The sequence below is a fragment of the Helianthus annuus genome, chromosome 9, assembly GCF_002127325.2.
Source record: "Helianthus annuus cultivar XRQ/B chromosome 9, HanXRQr2.0-SUNRISE, whole genome shotgun sequence".
In the NCBI taxonomy this organism is placed as follows: Eukaryota; Viridiplantae; Streptophyta; class Magnoliopsida; order Asterales; family Asteraceae; genus Helianthus; species Helianthus annuus.
In genome coordinates this window covers 105,263,557-105,282,929 of record NC_035441.2, presented here as the reverse complement: position 1 = coordinate 105,282,929, position 19,373 = coordinate 105,263,557, and the positions used below count along the sequence as shown (strand labels likewise).

At 37.5% G+C, this 19,373-nt stretch overlaps 1 long non-coding RNA gene and 1 other non-coding gene across 3 annotated transcripts; both read right to left on the bottom strand.

Annotated features, from left to right (window-relative positions):
* Positions 1–1,083: 1,083 nt before the first annotated feature.
* LOC118482508 lies at positions 1,084–1,190 on the bottom strand. Its single transcript, XR_004868542.1, has one exon. It is a non-coding gene; the product is annotated as a small nucleolar RNA R71 (small nucleolar RNA).
* A 5,019-nt stretch (positions 1,191–6,209) lies between these two features.
* LOC110874461 lies at positions 6,210–18,531 on the bottom strand. Of its 2 annotated transcripts, none has more exons than XR_004866944.1 (10): positions 18,443–18,531; positions 16,197–16,285; positions 16,055–16,105; positions 7,872–8,031; positions 7,514–7,781; positions 7,354–7,438; positions 7,091–7,287; positions 6,857–6,982; positions 6,576–6,741; positions 6,210–6,499 (listed from the first exon to the last, which is right to left on the bottom strand). It is a non-coding gene; the product is annotated as an uncharacterized LOC110874461 (long non-coding RNA). The 2 variants fall into 2 exon arrangements; XR_004866945.1 differs by having other exon boundaries at positions 7,186–7,287.
* Between the last annotated feature and the right edge of the window lie 842 nt (positions 18,532–19,373).

Genomic DNA, 19,373 nt, shown 5'->3' with positions numbered 1-19,373 from the left:
ACTAAAAGCTCTTGTGTCCTTGGACGACCTCGGTATCTTACCAACACTATACTACGTCCACGATGGGTGCACTTTCCCATATGTGTGTTTAGTGTTAGTGAATATCGTGTTTTATAAATTTAAAACTTGGCTAAAAGTGTAAAAAGGGCTTAAATACTCATAAAAAATAATACTACACTTCACGCGCATCAAGTTTTTGGCGCCGTTGCCGGGGACACAAGGATTTTAAGAAAGTTAGGAATCAATGGCCTAATCATATTTTTATTTTTCTTTAATTTTTTAGGATTTTTCTTAGATTTTCAGCTTCTGCAGAGCTCAGCACGGGGCCGTGCCTGGTCGGACACGGGCCGTGCTCAGCAACGTTACTGGCAGTTTTTGTTTCTCAAGTTACAGAAGGCTGACCACGGGGCCGTGCCGGTGCAACACTGGGCCGTGTCCAACTTCCAGTAACTGGGATCTGAAAAACAATCACTGTAATTCCGACCACGGGGCCGTGTTCGCTCAACACGGGGCCGTGGTGAACCTTCTGACCAACATTCTTTTCTGTTTTTATTGCAGGACTTGGAACCCGACGCCATCCTCACATAGTGTATGAGCTCCAGTTCCAATAAAGACATAAAGGAACCGCTAGAAGAACCCGAACGCTTTCTCAGAAAAAGGTTAAAAGCCAAAAACCAAGAGAAGGTTTCGGGTGATCCACCCCCAATGGCGGACCAACGTACCCTTATGGATTATCTACGGCCCACCGTAGGTAATCTAGGCGCCGCTATCAATGCTCCGAATGTCGAAGCCAATAACTTCGAACTTCGACCGCATTTGATACAAATGCTCCAAAACTCCGCAACCTTCCACGGGCTTGCGGACGAGGATCCTCATCTACATATAACTAATTTCTTAGAAATATGTGATACCTTTCGGATCAATGGAGCATCAAACGACGCCATCCGCCTCCGTATGTTTCCATTCTCACTAAAAGACCGAGCGAAAGCTTGGCTCAACACCCTCCCAGCTGGATCGGTAAACACCTGGGATGAAATAGCCCAAAAGTTTCTATATAAGTATTTCCCTCCTTCTAAAACTGCTAAATTAATGGCTGAAATTAATACATACTCACAAGAGGACGGGGAATCCTTATATGAAACATGGGAAAGGTTCAAGGAGCTATTACGCAAGTGTCTCCATCACGGCCTCGCAATATGGCAACAAGTATCCACTTTCTACAATGGATTGTTGCCACACACTAGGCAGACACTTGATTCTAGCTCCGGGGGACTTTTAGGTAATCGACGCCCACACGAAATATATAATCAGATTGAGGAAATTGCTCAAACCAATTTTCAATGGCACACTCCCCGGGGAAATAAGTCTATCGCCCCGGGCGCCCATAAGGTCGACGAAAGCACCTCTTTACAAGCCCAAATCGAGGCCCTTTCTTCAAAAATAAAAAAATTAGAAATGACAAAAACAGTCTCGGTTATGGCTTGTGAAGGGTGTGGTGGGTCACATGAAAATTGGAGTTGCATGAAAGAAACGGACGATCAGCAAGAAATGGTAAACTACATTGATAATAGACCTAGGCCGTCGGGTCCTCCAACGGGAACTTACAACCAAGGATGGCGAAACCACCCAAACCTTGGTTGGAGGGAAACCGGCAATAGTAGTAACCAACAAACCCAACGAACAAACTTTCAGCAATCAAGAAATGAGTCACAAAATTTCACTCAACAACAAGGTGGACGAGAAAGGCTCGAAGATACTATATCTCGCCTCGTCTCCGACACTGATAAGAAAAACTCGGAGAGATTTCTACAATTAGAATCTAATTTTAGGAATCAACAAGCTAGCATTCAAAACATAGAAAAACAAATAAATCAACTAGCACAAAATTTTTCCGAGAGACCGCAAGGCGCATTACCTAGCAATACCGAAACAAACCCAAAGGCGCAAGTTCACCTCATCACACTACGAAACCGCACCGTTGGGCCTGCAGAAGTACCTCCACCAACGGAAGAAACAATGCCAACACATCTGCAAGAAAAGAACTCTCCCCCATCACCAGAGCCTACCAAGGCTCCTCGAGTTCCGTACCCCGGTAGGTTAATTCGTCAAAAGACCAATGAGCAGTTCGCAAAATTCGAAAGTCTGTTAAAACAGTTGCATGTCAATATTCCTTTTATCGAAGTCCTAACCCAAATGCCCAAATATTCTAAATTTATGAGGGACTTCCTTACACATAAAAAGAAAATTGAAAATTTGCAATTAGTTAATTTAGGCGAAGAATGCTCTGCCCTCGTACTCAATAAACTACCCCAAAAGAAAATCGATCCCGGAAGTTTCACGATTCCATGCTCAATAGGGGAATCACCCGTTCGCAATGCCTTGGCCGACTTAGGGGCTAGCATTAACCTCATGCCCTCATCGATGTTCAAAAGGCTTGGCTTGGGAACCACGAGCCCTACAAAAATAAGCATACAACTCGCTGATCGATCAGTCAAGTTCCCACAAGGTGTCATCGAGAATGTCTTGGTAAGGGTAAGCAGATTCGTTTATCCAGTTGACTTTGTCATACTCGACATGGAGGAAGACACCGAGGTCCCCCTTATCCTAGGGAGACCCTTCCTTGCCACAGCACAAGCAGTGGTAGACATGAATGACGGGACACTGACTTTGAGGTATGGGGACGATGAGGTGAAGTTCGGAGTTGGGAAGAAAATAGAGGACGACGACCCAGTCAATTACATGAAGGTTATTGATTCAAGCTTGGATGCCGCTCTCTGACGGTGTAACTTGGGAAGCAAGGCACTCCACTCAGAAGATATATAACCAGGAATCGGGTCTAGCCAAGGACCCTTATAAACGTGGCGCACCACGGAGGCATTCCACGGATCTATCCTTAGTTTAGTTTAATTTAATCTTTTAGTTTTTGCAGAATAAAACACACTCATGGTGGTAGTGGATGAAAAAGGGAACGAGAAAAATGGAACCATGCACGAAGAACAGAGCAACCCGACAAAAATCTCCATCACAGAAGGCTCAACACGGGCCGTGCCCAACCAACACGGCCCCGTGCTGAGCCCCTGCAGAAAATCACCTAGTTCAGGTAACTGGACACGGGCCGTGTTCAGCGGACACGCCCCCGTGTCCAGGCTTCTGTTTCAATTCTGTAATTTTTGTTACTGACACTTGACCACGGGGCCGTGCCCGGTGAACACGGGGCCGTGTCCAGGATGCCAGTAACATAAATCTTTGCTTTTTAACCCACTTTTATACATTCTAATCAACCAAAAACATTATTTTTGGACACATTGAGGACAATGTGTAATTTAAGTGTGGGGGGGATGCTAAAACCTTGAAATTTTGCAAAATCCTAAACACAAGCCTTACACAAAACTCTATTGGAACCGCTAAACACCCCAAATTTTTTTCAAAAACTTTTTCGTTTTTTTTATTTACTTGTCTTAGTTTAAGTTGGGAATAACAAGTTCTAAAAAGGTTATATTTTTACAAGTTTACAACCGATAGCGTCGTGATAAAAAAGGAACCAACATAAGAAAATTATGAAACGGTATAACAAGTCTAGTTTAAAATTCGATTATATATGCTTGGTCACATTAAAAACCCATTCCCACAAAAGTGAGTTTTGAGCCTTTATTGAGCATAAAAATACACATATTTAGATTAAATGCTCATTTTTCGTTTCTTGTGTGAATAGCCGCTCGGTCCTTACAAATCTAGAACTTGCCACGACGATACATTCCCGGTCCTTACCAACTTAAACCCAAGTAAGTAAATGATGGAGGCATTAGGACTAACCATTTTTTCTTTCAAAACCATTATTTTTCATTTTTTTTTACTACCCAAAATCCCCCTAGATAGCCCCTTTGAGCCTAAACCTTTCATTTCATTACCCCAAAACCCTTTTTACCCACCAAAAACCTTTTTATTTATTTTTTTTTAGTAACAAGTCCGCTTTTTCGTAAACATCACCTTTTTATGTGACGATAAAAAAAAAATGATGATGAAGTCAAAAACAAACAAAAGCTATAAAAGCTTGTTTGGAGAAATACTTCAAAATAAAAAGTCACTAAAAACAAGGTACTTCACGAAAACCGACGCTTGTTACGATTTTCGCCCTTTTTACTAACCACTAACCAACCACCCACCTTTAAACCCAAGCCTTCACCCAAAAAGTCCTCTTGATACTTACAAAGGTAAAAAGTTAAAAAGGAGGAGGATTGATTGCTTGGCAAGCCTATGGAAGACGTAAGTTCCGTGCCGCTCTCGAGTGATTCACTAAAATATACACCTTCGGCCGAGTGTTGAGTGATCTCCCGTGAGGTATGTGAACTTGTATATAAATGGAATTTTAATAAGGCATGCTATGCCCAATTAAGTAATTCATCTTATGAAAAGTTCAAAATAAATCATAACGAATAGGATTGTAAATAAATAAAAAATAAAACCTATAAAAACCTTGGATTCCCGACACTCTAGGACAAGCTAAAAAACTTCTCTTCTACCTATTCCATTTGGGAGTGTAAGCCACATTTAAAGAGTTTTGCTTGAGGACAAGCAAAAGTTCAAGTGTGGGGGTATTTGATGTGTGTAAAATGCAACATATAAATCACATCAATTAAGGCATAAAACTAACCCTTTTTAAGTACTAATGTTGGAAAAAGAGTGTTTTTGTCTTCCTTTTGTATTTTCAGGATGAAATGAGCTCAAAATCACAAAAGAAGCAAAAAGACAACTAATTCTACCATAAAATACAAGAAAAGGAACAAAAAGTGGACTGCCCGGACCCTCAACGGCACCTCCCAAGGCAAAGGAGAAGAAACAGAGTCTGAACACGCCCCGTGTCCAGCGAACACGGGGGCGTGCCCAGGAAGCAGCAGAAAAGACAAACCAGTAGAAGCTTCCATTGCCCACCACGGGGCCGTGTCCAGCGAGCACGGGGGCGTGGTGAAAGTACAACAGGCGCATTAATTGTAATTCGCAATTACAATTAATGAAGTGAGATAATGTCAGACGGGCACGGGGCCGTGTCCAGCGGACACGGGGCCGTGTCCAGCCTTCTGTTCAGCCTATAAATAGAGGAGCTTGGCTTCATTCTCTCTCATCCCTTGGCACACCACCTCTCTCACACCTCATCCACCACCCACCACCACCATAACACCATCATCCACCACCATCATCCATTGTCCATCGTAGAGTGTGTGAGTCGTCTCGGGATCCAAGATTGATCGTAAGAGTTCTTGACAATCAAGGCCATGTTTGCCTAAGTCTCTTACATCACTTGGTGAAGACAAGTGTTTAGTATAATACTTTTTATTTTTAATCTTTTGCACTTTTTATTTGGTTTTGTATTAATGACTTTAATAACTAGTTACTTATGTTGAAGGTGATCTTTCCTTATCGTTTGTCCGTGGTGTCTTGGCATTATTTTACTGTCTATATAAAATAAAAGATTTTCACCATTCATATCTCCACGGTCTATATGGAGATATGTTGGCTACCTGGTCGGGGGTTAAGGGAACGGTTTGGTAAGGGTCTTGCCCTTGTTCAGCGTTTAGAGGTCCTGCTTGGGACCTGGGTCAAATTTAGTAGGATCTCCTTCAATGCCCATAGGTATTGGATGGCGGGGATCCAAACTCTTTGACCCCCTCATAAGTTAACTACTATTAATACTATAACCCGGCTATTTAGGACTGTATCCCTGCTGACTCAGACTACTTAGCCGAGGGTAACGTCACCGCCAAAAGCGGGGCCTACCATAATTTGCATTAATAACTTAATTCATTATCTTTCAATAATCCAACCCTTTAGGATTGTATCCTTGCTGACTCAAACTACTGGGTTGAGGGTAACGTCGCCTTCAAAAGAGGGGCCTACTACAATAACTAAGATAATCTCTTAAACAAGTGCAAAAGTGCGAAAATAATCAAAGGTTATACTAATACACGTGTCGGATCCAAGTGATTCATCTTGTCTATCTGTTTTTATTTTATTTTTTTCAGCATTTAGTTAGTTTTTATTTTTCTTAGTTTAAAACATTTTTCTAACTTTTTGATTTGATTAGACGTTGAGGATAAACCGGTACTAAAAGCTCTTGTGTCCTTGGACGACCTCGGTATCTTACCAACACTATACTACGTCCACGATGGGTGCACTTGCCCATATGTGTGTTTAGTGTTAGTGAATATCGTGTTTTATAAATTTAAAACTTGGCTAAAAGTGTAAAAAGGGCTTAAATACTCATAAAAAATAATACTACACTTCACGCGCATCAATGCTATTATCATTTTTCACCGTGATGTGTAGTAGCTTTGGTTCCCCCTTTGTTGAAGTTATTTTGTCTGGCAACACCTTTGGGTTTCTGTTTCCCAAATTCATTACCATGTCACGACAACTTAGCTTGACAATATCATTAAGGGCTTCATTGTGGAAGACTGCCTCTGTGGAGTCTGTGTTATCTGTTTTATTTGCGTTGAGGTAATACCTGTAGACGTAGGACAACATGCGAGTATTAGCCTTTTCATTTGTATGACATACTACGTGTTATGTGTGAGACTTACTTGAAAATCGGTTCTTCTTCTTCTATATCATCGTCCAAGCAAACGTTACGTATCGGTCTTTTTCCGGAAATGCTGTCTTGCCACATTTGGGACATTTCACATAAAACCAGGTGCGTAACTCATCGATTTCTGTTATTCTTGCAGTGCATGTGTAGTGTCCTTGTTGCTGCATTATGATTTAGAGGTATTAAAAGCAAGGTTGGAGTAAAACAATCAGTTCAACATAAAAGTATTTCCTCATTCTATATAAACTTAAAGGACATAATTCATAAATAAAGTACATGAGGAAAAAAGTAGTTTATCGCAGTCTTGTTGTAAATTTTCTTCTTCAGTTCAGCAATAGTTCAGCAATGGTGATGTGGTATAATGATGCACATTGTTCTGTAAGTGGCACTAATTCTTGAAATCTATAACAACATATAAATGGAAAAATTGTTAGTTTCTTATTTATAAATAATAATTTAGTCTTAAGAATTGAATGTCTTATCAACATAGCTCAATCTTTCATTGTATACTTGTTCATGTATGTCTGAAGATCTAGGATCGGTGGATTGATAACAATTGTAGTTGATGTTGTGGACTCAAGTTGTAGTTTTTTGAAATAAGTTACCATGGTAGCAGTTATTGCAAATACTTTGCCAATGATGTCCTCTGTTTCAATCATGTATGCCTTCTCATCCCAGAGTGTTACTTCAATTCGATTTCATTGCACCTACAACAAATGTCTATTTATTGGTAAAGTTGTAATATTACGTTCAGATTTAAGTTGATACTTTACCTTTCATCTTGAATGATGATCTTTCGTAGCTTTTTTCCACTTCTAAACATGATGGGTGATACCTCCTCGACACGCCCTATGTAGTCTGGTTATTCATAATAATCTTGTTAGTAAGTAACATTGATTTATTTATTAATTATATCTTTTTTTATATTTTTACCTGTAAGTAGCTTTGGTGGCTTCATTCTTGGCGCAAGATCATCATAGGTTGCAAAGTTATAATAGTAAGTGGGTATGTCTTTGTCAAGTAAAGGTGTAAAAGTAGCCTTTTTCCTAATTTTCAGTGAAGCGACGTGTGGTGCCGATGGCATGTATTGGCGTTGTGGAGATGAGACATACTTGTCAACCGTGTAACAATGTTGTACATTGATAAGTGAGTCAAAGTATTCTACTTTGGTAACATCTGCCACTGCTTCAATTGCGTCTCCCTATAATAGATGATGTTAATTTTTGGTTAGTAAAAACGTAAGTTAATTGACATTATAGAAGGAACCTTAGTTTGATGTTTAGTAACTTACATGTATATCAACTAATAGGTAACATAGGTCGATCATTTTCTCCTTGTTTTTAAAGTAGGGGATCCACCTTTTTAGAACTCTAACTTCAAGGGGTTCTGGTGGGTCTTCTGGCCTGACATGAGACACTCTTTTTGGAGGCATAGTAACTGCGTCTTGGATGCTAATTTACGGGTAGAAAAAAGAAAATAAGTAACTAATGCAATGCCAAAAAGGGAAAGTTATAGCATTTATTATATTGGATTTTAGACAGTAGTAGACGTTAATAAAAGCTTGTGAGATTTGTAGATGAGTTACTACTACAAAACTGTGAAGACAAAAGATATGTCATATATCATTCTGTTGTATTTACTTTTATGTCACACTTGTGATTTCTCATTAATAATTCTACCTATAATGGATGGTAAACTAAAAGCATGATACTTTTCGTCTCTTTGGTAAATGTAAATTAACTAGTTGACGCAACCCGTGCGTTGCGGCGGGAGTTGATTAGCAAAGTTTTTATCATCAAATTCAAATATATTTTGTATAAACAAAACAATTTTCTAGCTTAAGTTATTGGTGCTAATTAATGTAAACAAAATTTGGCACAATTATTTAAACAAACATTAATAATCATCTTAAGTATTATCGGCCACACTCATATATAAACAATTCTTATATAAAGTTGAAGTATTGATGAAGGATCCTTTATCATACATATGAACAATAGTAATGAATGAGGTATAAAAAAGTGCTTGATTGTGTTCGGATATTTCATCTGCCCAGTGAGAAGAAAACTTTAATGTGTGAAAATAATAGCAACTTATTATTGTTAATACATAAAGCTTACATGATTATACTAAAAGATAAGATAACACTCTCACATTTATATGTTACCCAACTCCTTAACTCTTAGATGGAGTAGATTGCGTAACACTTCGTTTAATCACATATCTCTTTGAATATCATTATAAAAGTTCCATGCAAAGCAATGAAATGATAAAATTATTTGTTATGTTCTTAAAATGCAATTATAAAGTTATATATTTAAATATATGCACATTACTTATTGATTTTGAACATACCTTTATTTGGAGTATTTGATTTAAGAAGTTAAGAAAAAATATTTTTGTTACGTTAAATAGGGTCGTTTTCTTGTGGTTTGATGAGTACTTTTAATGCATCGGGAGAGGTGGCTCTAGTGGCCTTGACATTGTTAATTGTCATGGCATAACATAACTTAATTGGAGATTGTTTTCTTTTGAAAATGAAAGGCAGATTATTATTTTTGTAGGTTAGAATAATGCGAGGAATATACACCCGATGACCATAAAACAATGACATAATGGAATATACGTTGAAATCCGTTCACTGAGTTCAAACCATAAAACAAATAGGTGTAAGGGCATGTTTGGTTAAGCTTTTTGAAACAACTTATTAATTTATTGGCTTTTTTGAAAAAGTCAGTATGGAGTGACTTATTGACTTATTGGCTTTTTCCCCTCACATACACCATCATTGCCAAACATCATTTTAGAGCTTATAACTTTTCAAAAAGCCAATAAATCAATAAGTTGTTTCAAAAAGCTTAGCCAAACATGCCCTAAATATGATTTTACCTTGTTTTCTATATTTCTTAATTGTTTCTATGGTTGCATGAACAATAAGCAAGAAAACATCTTAAAAAAGTTGTGTTTACAAAAATTAAGCTAAACCACATAGTTACAAAAAATGTAAATACAGACTTTACATTACCCTAATAATGAGGGCTGAGAGAATGAAACAATCTGGGAAATACAATAACGTTTACAAACACATAATCAGAACAATATGGGGATTAGATGCGAAGTTTACTCTAATTTTGATTCATATATGTAAGTAAAGATTTTTTTTAAATTAGTATGAAAGTAGAGTGAATGAAACAATTTGAAAATAATAAAATAACATTCAGAGACACATAATCATAAACATATGAGGATTAGATGCGCATTTTACCCTAATTTTGACGCGTATAGAGATATGAACAAATTTACCCTAAGTGTAAATCAATATTAGAGGAGTGTGAATCAATAATTAAGGGGGGGGGGGGGGGGGGGATGATAAACATGATGCAATATAATAGAATCCATATCGTGAGCACGAAATAATCACCATTCATATAGCAAGAATATGAAATAAAAATTTAATCTAAATGTAATTCAAGTTGATCGAGTGATGATCAAATTAAGTGATGGAAGTGGAATTAAAGAACGGAGGATATGACGAACATATATTGGTTATATCGAGAACACAGTTAGGGGAAACGTACCTTTACGGTGTGTTCCCGAGTTAAAAATCCCTCCCCTTCCCTCCCCTCCCCTCCCCTCCCCTCCATGTCTTTCCAAATTGGAAAGACTATTTTCAGGCAAAAAAAACCCTATTTTCCCTCCCCTCCCCCTGTTAAGTGGATCTCTGGAACACCATTTTCCCTCCCCTCCCCTCCCCTCCCCCTGTTAAGTAGATCTCTGGAACACAGCGTTAATGGCATTGGGTTTTTTTATGATGATCTCTGGATGAAGAAGATTGAATTGGTAGAAGTTGGTGTTGGATTTTTTGGGAAAATGAATGTAAATAGGGTTTGGGAGGAAACGAAACGGTTTTATTATTATAAATAGTAACATATATTAATATTATTATATTATAATAAATATAAATATATAGTCATATGTTACGTATTAATATGTTATATGTATTATTATTATATGTTATATGCTATTATTTTATTACATAAAATGATGACATGCATATTGTATAGGGAAAAATGGTGAGTAGAAAGTGGGGTATATTATTATTTATATTATTAGTGATGTGATTAATAAATGAATATATCCTACTAATTATATCTTGATTTTTTTTTTTGAATGGCCAACGAATCCTCCAAATGGGCTACTGGCGAAATTCACCACATCGGGATACACTCGCCTTCCGAACCGGGGAAAACCCTCACCTAGTGCCGAAGCCCGTGAACACTCGCCCGAAGGCACGACAGTGCGGTGAGGTAAAACCCGCTCAGTTCAAGGATCGAACTAGCGATCACCGCCTACTCGCCTAGTCTCCCATCATCACCAGGTGCCGCAGAAACTAAATGCTAGGGGCAGGAATTGAACTTGGGTCACTTGGAACACAAGGTCTCTCCCTTACCACTCCACCACTAGCTCATTGGCAATTATATCTTGATTTAAGTCGAGTAAAGATAGTAGTAACAATATTTAATATTAATGTGAAAATTTTTGGATAAGGTGTCACCATCCATTCATTGGACCAACGTAAAAGATAAAAACATTTAATACTTGGATGGAATAAATGCAATCAATTGAGAGGGTGTTGGAGTTGTGATGGTTATCGATTAACTGAAACGGTAGGATTAAATATGTGAAGCGGTGCTAAATGGGGTGGGTTTTTTTTGACGCAATGGTTGGGTTGGTGGTTTTTTTGGTGCTAATGATTGAATTGGTGGGAATATGGTAAAGATTTAAAGCGGTACATTAATAGTGGTGTGGTAACCGTTTGTCTTTGTTAACGTAAAGTTGATAGTAGGTAGTTTTTTTGGTTGCTAATTGTATAAGAGTATAATATAAAACGTAAGAGTTATTGTACGGACAGAAGAGCTATGTAGGACCACATAACTTGTACCTGAAAGGGTCCTTATTAGAATGGCTATGAAGAGAGACAAATGTCTCAAATGACTGAACCAACCTTAAGATTGGTTAATGTCTATCTGATGTAGAAAATGAGAGTAGACTATGTTCTTCGTAACATTGGATGGCATATCCTTCATTGGGGTAGTTAGTATTTTTAAAGAGTCTGGGGATGTTGCCCTTGATAATGCCACATATAATTGACCATGGCCGAACACTGGCTCGGGAAGGTATACCCCGATCTTGTTAAGTGATTGGCCTTGGCTTTTGTTAATTGTCATGGCGTAGCATAGTTTAATCGAAAATTGCTTTCTCTTGAAAGTGAAAGGTAGTTCGTTGTCTGTGTGTGTCAGAGATATACGTGGTATGTACACACGGTGGCCAATTGCAGTACCAGTCATTATCTGTGCCTCAATCACCCTTGGAAGCAATTGTGTAATTATTAATCTTGTGCCATTGCACAAACCAGCTGTTTGATTGATGTTACGTATTAGCATAACTGGTATATTTACTTTCAGCTCTAACTGATGTGGCGGCAGTTCACTAAAATTCAGCAAGTTCAAATACTCTGTCGGGTAAAGCATTTCAATATCACCATGGCTTCCTAAGTTGGGTATCATTGTGTCAGTGCTGAGATATGTCTTGCTATTCCCAGGGCTGCATGCAAGAACCATGTTATTAATCTCTTGTGCAGCTTCATTTTTAGGACAAATAATTGCTTTGTTGTGAAGAATTTCAGTTGTCTGTCGGATTCTGCAAAGTGGCGTCATCATAGATAAACTGAATAAGCTCTTGAAGTGCATTATCACTATAAGGTATGACATAGTCTAACGGGATCTCGATGTTTCTAGTGTTTTGGGGATCGTCAACGTCTGGAGTTCCTAATTTCCGGTCACCTACAGCAAGCAACCATGATGAGAACGCATATTTTCGTACTTTGCAAGCGCATATTTTCTGTCAATTTGTACACTTTAAAATGTCTCCTTAGATATGATCTTGGAAGAGAAGATGATAAAATTACATTTTTTGAAGCCTTTGGTATTACTGATAAAGTTTGTCGGAAGTCACCCCCAAGTAATATGGACTGACCTCCGAAAGGTTGATGAGGTCTATTCAGCAAGTCTCTAAGTGTTCTGTCAAGTGACTCAAAGCATCTGTGATCATTCATAGGTGCTTCATCCCATATTATGAGTGTTGTTTCTGTTAGCAGTTGAGCTAGATGAGTGTTTTTCTTTATGTAACAGGTTGACTGATCTGTTAGATTGAGCGGTATCTTAAGTCGCGAATGAGCCGTTCTTCCAGCGGGAAGTAACAAAGACGCAATACCAGATGCAGCCACTGCTAACACAATATTACCTTCAGAGCGTAAGGCCGAGATGATAGTAGTCCATAAGAATGTCTTGCCTGTTCCACCATAGCCATAAACAAAGGCCATTACTTGCTCCTTTCGTTCTAATGTAGACAAAACATAATCGTATATGCTCTTTTGTTGTGGATTGAGAGCAGACCGTGATGACATATGTTCGATTGCAAGTTATTGCCTGTCGTAATTTCTTTCTTCCATGAGTAGTCTATTTGTCACAAATGCAACAACTGTTGGATTTGGCATTGGCAACCCTAACTCCGACAATGAGGAAGACGATCCAGTGCGCAATAATAATTCAAGCTCATACAAAACATGTTGCATCTTATCATCATCGTTTAAGAGATGATGTCTATGCACAACGTCATCAGCCATTCTATGCCAATGCATATCCCACAATTGTTTAGGGTTTGACACCTCACAGTATAAAAGCATATGTATGAATAGGTGTCGTAACTCAGAAGCTGTAGCCCAAGCAGCAGCCTCAATGAAGGTATATGACCATTCCTTGTCATCACCTAGTAATCCAAGCCTTTCGCATGCAGTACGGTATGTTGAGCATACCTCTCCATAAACTGTACGAATGTCCTCGAAGTATCGACAACCTATCTGGTGTGACAGCAATAGACGCAGGTAGAAAGTTTCACCACATGCTGGGTGTACGTAGATAAGTCTCCCAATCGCTGGTGTTATGTTTGTTATTCTACGTATCCACGTCTTACTTGAGGCATCCCATCTATACTCTGATAAAAGGTCTACATAATTCAGATGTCGTCCACTCTCATCAACGCAATTGTTGTAAAGCCATTCTGTTAATGTAGTACGCCTTGATAACGGGTTTCTAACAATGTTTTCTAATTGCTCATTGTCCCTGAAAGTTACACCTTGCATTTCTTGCAAGTGAACAGCTAAAACCTGTACTGCAGGATTCTTTTGATGAATGTGGAAATCAAGAATTCTCCAAGCTAACTCATGTGGACATATGAATCTTCCATCAACATAGTTCTTAATCTCGTCGATTTCAAACGTAGTGTCACCTTCGGTATCACCAGAAGAAGAAGGACCTTTTCTAATGTTAAAACGAATACGACCAGAACCCTTTGATATGTACTTAAAGAGGTACTTTATCAACATGCTCCACCCGCAGTACTCTACATTTATGTGTGCTTGGAAGTGTAACAGTAGGGTGCGGTTGTATGGGTCAACGTAGCTGTTATCAAGAGCAACGCCACCTTTGAGGACAGTATTCCCAGTCAACCATCTTTTATAATGTGCATATCCGTTCTCGTCAATCACACTACTTTGTTGATAAGCCTTTGGAAAGTTCTTAGAGCACATACCGAATGACATACATGGCGCGTTGGGTCTAACAGTACCACATGGTCCATGTATCATGAAGTCGGTAACAATCCTATGCAGATCCAGGTCCATTAACAGGATCTGGAATTTCTGCTGAAATATACCTATCAACATGAGTAGCGTCGGTTATCTTATTAGTTTCGTCTATCCATAACAACAAATGACAGTGTGGTAGACCCCTCTTCTGAAATTCAATCGTGTATAAATCCGCAGTAACTTTCCCAAATGGCCTGTTATTACGAAGAAAGTTGACAAATGAGACAACTTTCATATGGAAAACGCGAGCTATGATATTGGGACGGTCTTGCGCTTTAAGTACTGGATACTTAGTCAAATATCTACGAATTTCAGGCCAGTTAACGCTGCATGTAAAAGTGATGAAGTATTGAGGGTTTCCATGTACTCTACAAATCGCTAACGCATCCTGATAATGCTTGTACATGTATCGTGGACCCCCCATAAATGATGAAGGTAGAATAGTACGTTTTCCTATATCACGTCCCTCAGTGTATCACCACGACGAATAGCATCATGTATGCCTTTCAACACGTCACTTCTTAGAGAACTTTGATTACGTCTGTAATATTCTAGCCTATTCTGCTCTATACACACGTAGGCGTCAACCAGATATTGCTGGAATAGATGACCTCCTCGCAGCAGCAATGTGTAGACGTTAAGACGATCATGAAGTTGATAACTATAGAACATAGTCATAGACATATTTTTGTCCTCTTTTCCAGAAACACCAGAAAGTCGTAAGTCACAGGACCAGCCACTTTCACCATAAATAAACAACAAAGGATATTGCAAAGCCATGTATAACGGATGAAGATTGCTTATTCGTTGAGGACCAGTAGCCTTATGCCGAATAACAATGTCATATCCATCAGAATTGGGGTCTTGGTCAGTGACAATTGCACCAATGCAATCAGCGCCAGGTCTATCATAAGACAAAGAATTATATGAATTGTACAAACGAATTGTAAATGAAGGCAAGTTAGATGAAAGAATTGTAGAGACAACATCAACACTTAACCGTGAACGTGTATTGCCATCAAAGAATCTAAGCCTGTTCACAATTTCGTTATCAGTATCATAGATATACATCTGCAGAAATCTTGGTGGTTCATTATCTAATGAACCCAACGAATGATAAACCTGGCCCTCAACCTTAAACACGTATGGCGCAGACCCAGTATTAATAGAATCATCTACTTTGCCACCGAAAGAAGTCATTGCGAACATAGAGTTATAAGCACATATGTTTGCTAGAAAATCTGCTCGACCAAACAGATCAACGAAAACCGACAAAGGATGATTAGGAGGCGGAAACTTCACACGTCAAGTTTTTCAACATTGGTTATATCAAAGATGACGGGTGGTAGATGTAGCAACTATACGTTCATCAAACCAAAAAAAGCACCACAATGCTCACAAACATTAGTACAGTCTCCATTGTCCAAATATAAGGAACGACCAGAAGAAGAGGGAGCATCAATTAACGAACAGAACCTAGTAAGCTTACGTGATGATGACATCTTAAAATACAACTAAATGTATCATAACAGTAACACGACAATAGTATTAACCTCTAGCATATATGCATAACCAGAATAAAAAGTATCAACCTAAGAAGAGACCCTAGTATGCATGACATTTTAGAATACGACTAAAATTATGATAATAATAAACACGATAATAGTATTAGTCACTAACACGTATGCAGATCCAGACGAAAAGTTAAGAAAAAATGTTAGTAAACCACACTTCAATAAGGCATAAAACATAACTTCCTTAATACCTACCTTAAAAGTAAAGTAATGAACTTTAGACAATCTTTAAACGATCCCAGCCACCTAAAAAGGAAAAGGTTAAAAAGTTGTCCATCATATATGAATATAGGATTCTAAATTTCACTTATTTAAAAGCATAGGATATATAACGTACAAAATCCATTGTTGAAGTACTAAATCTGGATGAAGTTAGAAGCAGAAATAGTAGCAACAACTTGAGACCTTGTAAAGCCAACCTCCAAACTGCATAACAAATAGGAAAAATAATATATTAGTAATGCGAACAGAAATCTTTTACCCGCAGGACCAGCGACGGTGTGCTACTGCTAGTAAGGGGTATTTTGCCATGTTCTACCCACCCTTACACTTTATTAGATTCAAATAAACCTTGATTATCTTTCTTATTAGAAGTTTATAAAAGTATTTTTAAGTTAAATTAACATTATCAGAAACTTTAAAAGTTACATCCATATATGAAAATGACACGTTATTATTTTCATCAAGTAATCTAACTAAAACAACAAAATTAACCTATAAATTATTATTTGTGGGTCAAAAAAATGTTTAAACATAAGGTCCAGTAATCTAAGCCCAACAACATCAGCCCAAATCTAACTAAACATCCCCCTCTTTCCTGAAGCCATTTTTTTTTATGAAACTATGGTTTTTAACTCACATAAAATATGTGTGATATAAGCATTTTCATGTAGGTCTCATGCTGTTCTTCAAAACAAAAGGCTCTTTTTACAAAGGAATGGATAAAGATTATCTCAAGTAACGACTCAATTCAAATATATCCCAAAAGTGGAAAAAAACTATGATGCTCAACTAAAACAGGGGTGGTAAGAACTACCGAATATATAATGGTTCACAATTGTCACGCTAGCGTTATTCTTTTGAAGGAATATGAACATGTATAAACGAAGTTGTTCTTTTTTTTTTCTTTTACACAAAGCTCCGTCTTCACTACAAAACTTCTTATGAAATTAAGTTCACATAGCCTAAAGTTGTAACTTGACATGCGGCTTTGAAGAAACGAAAGCGATCATTTGTATAATCAAGTAATTATTAGCATCTTGAACCAAACTGTTATACAACACTTTTGAAAACATTAACCAATACCATATTATAAAGAAATATAAGCGAGAATTGATATCTTATTATTTCTCATAATCCAATAAAAAGCAAATATAACAGTTTTAACACAGAAACAAATTAACAAAGAATGCCATTGAATTAACAAATTGTGATAGCTATGAAATACTTACATGTACCTTATGTATTAGTCGTGTACATTCCTCTAGGTTTGTCTATTTGGGCTGTGGAAAAGAGTTTAACAAAAACCATGTACAGAATAAACATTATCTAGCCACACTTAATTTGGGGACTTTAAAAATAAGATCAACAGTTTGACTGTTAGTAATATAACTTTTGGGTCGAGTTATTCGACTCATAGGCTGACTGTTACTAATATAACTCGCCAACATAACCACTTGACAAACTTTTGTATATAACTTAGCTACGCAACATACCCATCGGAGAAACTTTTGTATAACATAAGCGAGAATTGATATCTTATTATTTCTATCAAATAAAAAGCAAATATATACAGTTTTAACACAGAAACAAATTAACAAAGAATGCCATTGAATATCATAACTTGTATAGATATACATCTGACATTCAAATACAAAAGATGAAATCAAAAACCTTATTCTTAAAGATAAATGTCGGTGCACCACTCTAAAGACAATAATACCCAACTTCAATTTGCTTAAGAATGCCATTGAATATCATAACTTGTATAGATATACAACATTCAAATACAAAAGATTAAATTCAAAAACCTAATACCCAGCTTCAATTTGCTTAAGAAAATTGAGCCAGTATCATTCATGAAAATGCGGCTAAACTTATGTAACGCACAAACGCCCGAGTCAAAGGGTAACGCCTAAATAAAGGTGTGACGCCTATATGAAGGATATGGGTGTATTTTTTTCTTCATAATCTTTGAGACATTTAAACAAACACTTGGCGTGAACTAAGGAACCCATAACCAAGAAACAAAATTTAAAACCATGGAGCATGAAATCAAAAACCTAAAGTGCAATGAAGCATAAACCTAACACCCAGCTTCAATAGAAAACCTAGAAGACTGAGTAAAGCATAAGAAAAGTTTATTGAGCATAAAACAAAGGGGAACCAAGCAGTTTTGGCTGAATAATAACAATTTTTGTTAAGAAAAATTAGGGTTCAAGGCTTGTATAATGATTAATTGATGATATCTAATGATTAATTGATGATATCTTCCATTTTTGTGGATGCAGGAGTACACTAAACTGGTCTTTGCAAAGCATGAATATAGAAGACGAAAGAGAAGAAAAGTAAGTTGATACTAACCTAACAGCAGCAATGGTTGCAAGATGGCGAGAACAAGCAAGATGGAGATAGTGAGAGTAGAATGATGAAAGATCTAGAAGAAATCCCTGGCCACACACTTTTGTAAAGATTACGACTTCTCTGTTGAGGGGCATTATTGTCTTTTGAGTGGTGCACTGACATTTATCTTTAAGAATAAGGGTAATAAAGTTACTATTCATCGTATTTCGTCAACAATATTTATATTATTATTTATATATATATATATATAATAATATATTTATTCCTTCAAGCACCACATTACAAAGGAATGGAATGAAAATTTTTATATTTGTAATAGGGGTGAGCAAGTTTAGCTCCGGACCGAAAATAACCGAGAACCCGAACCGAAATTATACCCAACCCAACCCGAACCCAAGTACCTAGGTATTTAGATCGGTTCCAATTTTTCATATAAAATCGGGTCGGGTCGGGTCGGGTCGGTTCTCGGTTCTTTTCATGGTGAAACCCGACTTGGACCTATGGACCGGAACCGACCCTATATTTAGGGTAGTGAGTTGGTTCTGTATTTTATGTTTGATCGGTTCTCGGGTCGGGTCGGGTAATGGTCTGGTAGGGTCGGGTTTTTCCTTTTGCTCACCCCTAATTTTATAAGGTTTACATTCCTTGTGGAATGCTCCATTCCATATAACATGATAACCAAACATGTTTCTTTTCATTCCATCAGAATGATCCATTCCATCCCGTCTTCTATTTCTTCATACCAAATGCTACCTTAGGTAATTTAATTTGGTTAATTATGTGTGTCACTTGGGTTTTATCTTTTGGTTTAAAAAACGATTCCAAGTTATACTGACTGACTTTTGTTTCAAAATCTCACTTATTTTGTTTTAGAATTTCATTTAGGTTCGATTAGATGTTTTATTACCTTTTCTATACAATGCGCTTTGGT